Raw genomic sequence first — 4113 nt, forward strand, 5'->3', positions numbered from 1 at the left:
CATTCTATTGATTGGACAGATGATATAGATACAACGAATTGACTAGACGATGCGATTGATTAAACTGATAGTATGGATTGATAGACACCGATTGATAGATATTGGCTTCCAGTCACTTATTGATTTGATTGCTGAGACGTATTGATTTATCGATGTTTTTACCGCTGTATTGATTATTGACTATTGATTTCCGTACTGATTTTATTTCCGCTGTTCAGACTTGCTTTCATTGACTCTAGATTTCCGCATTGCATAGACTCATTGACCATTGATTGACTTGATTTACTTTGACCTGCATATTGATAGCATCGCCGTGCTTTGATTTCAGTTGTAGGCTTTGGTGACCTGCTGGGCTTTGTAAGCTCATTATATGTGGTTAAAATTTTCAGGTCCGAGCAAGGCAACTGGAATGGAGTTCGATCAGAATGTCAGACGAATCCTTTCACTATTTGATTCTGGGGCATCACAAAAGCTACCCTACATAAGCAAAGAAATAAAAACTAATGCAGGGCCTAGTAAAAAACCTCAACTATACCACCCCAATTGAAAAAAATAAAATTACAATTGAGATAAACAAAAAGAAGAACGGCTCTTCCGAAGGATCCAGATAGTAGAAACCATGTTAAGAGATGGAAGTAAGAGACCAATATTCGCAACGCGTAGAACCTGGAAGAGAAATTCTATGCAGCTCATAGCAGAAAACCGACCAGAATTGCTCCAGCCAATGAAAAGTGGAGCTTCATAACAAAACAGGTAGGTGCATAAGAAGAGCTGCAAACAAAAACATAACTAAAGATTTCTAAAAAATGGCTCCAATCTCATATAACTAGGACTCAGGTAATAAATCCAGAGAATCCCTGGTTGCCCGAAGGCCGTCCAAGGGGATAGCAGCGAAGTAGACATCGAATGGAGCTTCATCATTGTCCTAGTTATAAATCCCAGTCCAACAGTAAGGCAGCAGAAAGCAGAAAATCCAGCCCTCCATATAAAAAATTATCCAGTAAAATCTCAGCGTTTTTCCAGGTAGACACTTTCCCAATGATCATTTTTTTTGACATAATTTTGTAAAGAAGAAGAGCTTCTGAATTCATTCCCAAATCTTCTACAATTCCTTTCTCTCCATATATTATAAATGGAGCAACATACAGTCAAGAGATAGAAATTCAGAGAGTTTTTAGAAGCAGCATAAACACTTTCCAACCATTGGAACAATTGCAAGATAGTGGGTCTCAACAGAAAATTCTCAAAACCAGGGATGAGAGAGTTGAGAATAGAGAAAGAGTAATGGCATTCAAAATACAGGTGATTAACAGATTCTGGCACAGAGTGGCATAAGGAGCATATCGCCAAGACATGAATATTTCTTAATTTTAAAGCATCTTGAGTTTTCATGCCCACAACCAAAGCAAGCCATACATAAACAACATATTTCAATGAGTTTCTTTTGTGCCATACATATTTGCTCCAACTACAGACAGGGAAAGTTTTATAGAAATCTTCTACAAAATCTCTAATTTTAGGCTTCACATGATCTTTCCATTTTAAACAAGAGCTAGCAGAATCATGAATTTGAAAACTGCAAACAACAGTCTTCAAGTGCTGAGGCACAGCATCAGTAAAGTGCCAATTCAAATTAGAAATATAGTTTTTCAGAAGAGGATAAGAGAAGCAATCCAAAGAAGCATCATCCACAAATTCCGCAAGAGTGGTGTCATTACACCAATGATCCCAGATTAAAGAGATGGGAGCAATAGGTGTTATAATAAAATTGAAATTAGACTTCACAATTACAACAGTTCTACAAACAGATACCCAGAATTTACTTTCTTTGGGTGAAGGAGGTCTCCAAGGGGAAATGTAATGTGAAGATAACCAAGAAGATAATGGAGAAGGGCAGTTATACATTTGGTATATCACAGAGCAATTAAAAGCGAACTGAAGAGCATTTAAAGAAGGAATCCCTAATCCCCCATTTTGTTTAGGCAAACAAACAGTATCCCACGAGACCATATGAAGTTTGTTTATGCTAGCAATGTCTCCAAAAAACATAAATTTGGAACAAGTTTTCCTGAAAAACTTAAAAACAATCTTAGGTAGAACAGATCCTCTTATCCAATAAACAATCGTATTCTGAATAGTGAACTTTAAGTATTGCAGTCTACCAGCAAATGACAAAAGATTAGCCTTCCACCCAGTGAATTTTTTGTGCAAATTATCCATCAAAGGCAAGAAATCTTCAACTTTCAACCAATAGAAGGATATAGGAATGCCTAGATAGGTAATCTTAGTGCTGATATTAAAAATGGAAAGAGCTTGGCACAATAAATCCCGATTCCTCTGGTTTTTAGAAAACATGACAGAGTTTTTATCAAAATTAATGTGTAATCCCGATGCTTTGCCAAAATCATTGAGAATTGAAGAAAAAGAATTCTACAATTCTCAATGATAGCTTCACCAAAAATAAGTACATCGTCCGCATACAAAAGATGAAAAAGATGAAAGTTGTCAGCTTTTAAAACCTTTGAATCCTCTAGCATCAAGAAGATTAGCATTAAGATTACCTATCTACATAGATTTTTCATGGTACTTTGCAGGTTCTGGCAAAAGGAATCGGCCAGTAGTCACCTCACCCTCCATAGGAATATCAATTTTTTTTTTTTATAAAAGGCTCAAAATCTTAAGATATATATATATAATATATATATATATATATATATACTTTATTATTTTATTTAACAAAATCTTCAACTTTAAACCCTATTTTGACCAAGATCTCATTAGCATATTCTGATCTTTTTTTTTTTCAAAGTATAAATAATATAATAGTGATACAATAAATTAATAAAAAATAACACCATGATTCTATAAGGCGATATATCTCAATAATAAGAGATATGATGAAGAGATTTAGTCTTAAATCATGAGAGAAATCTCTAGAAAATGCTCTAGCGGGGTGTGCCGACTCTCTACCTCTATCTCTATCTTGCTCTCTCTTACCTCTACTAGGGTGAACATCGTGCTCAACTACAAATTGAAAGGAAGATCCAACAGGATCTGCAATAGAAACACCTGTCTCAAAAGCTATGATGAACCATGTACTAATGGTTGTATAGGATCTTGTGTAAGTGGTTGCGTAGAATCCTGTCAAATACTAGCAGGTATTACTGGTGACTGGGTAGGGGAAGGTCTAAGAGTCTTTCGAGGTATGTAATGCTCAGCATCATCGTAGATAGAGACCTCATGCACGGCAAAAGGCTGAGTATCCCTATGAATGGAATACAAGGGACGATTATGCTTGGAAGTCCCTAAAAGAAGATCTCAATCTGAAGAAGTAATTCATGGTATCTCTCTCAAATAGCATGCATCCCCAACAGATTCAGAAGCAAAGAAAGCTTGATAAGATTCTGGCTCAAGCATCACTTTCACTAGAGTCTCTCTTAAGTCGGAAGACACATCAAAGCATCGTAGACACTAAGAAGGGAAAGGATTTTTCTTAAGTGAGCCAACATATTATAATCAAACTCCAGCTGAAGGTATTTTCTTTGCTCTCAAGGCTGCTCTTGGGAAGAAGGAATATGATTGTCCTACTGCGTAATAATATTTTTATCTTTTTCTTTAGCATTCTTAGTCATTCTACATTTTCTTAAAATCATATCAATAGATATTTAATTAATATATTGCTTAAATTTTAATTTAAATACTTTAATCTATATAAATATGATGAAATATTAGTAAATATATATATTTCAAAACTATATTTTTTATAATTTTGAATTAAGTATCAAAAGATTCAAAACTAATGATAAATTGATTAAAATTACAGAAACTCGTGAAACCAAAGCTTCCATTTAACTACCAAAATATAAAAGAAATTATTGACTGTGCTGTTATCTTTCCTCACCAAAGCTCAAAATGGCAATAATATATTAGTATTAGATGTCATTTTTGAGCAGAAGCAATTAATGACTTGAGGACCACGCTTAGAATTGATAAATATGGCGTTAAGAATAGTTTATATATAAAGAGATCTTGAAGGACCGAGAGGCTTGAGAAGATGCTCAACCAAGCAACATAATCAAATAAATCATATAGTTAAAACAATATGTGCATGCC

The sequence above is a fragment of the Dendrobium catenatum genome, unplaced genomic scaffold (genome assembly GCF_001605985.2).
Source record: "Dendrobium catenatum unplaced genomic scaffold, ASM160598v2 fragScaff_scaffold_264, whole genome shotgun sequence".
In the NCBI taxonomy this organism is placed as follows: Eukaryota; Viridiplantae; Streptophyta; class Magnoliopsida; order Asparagales; family Orchidaceae; genus Dendrobium; species Dendrobium catenatum.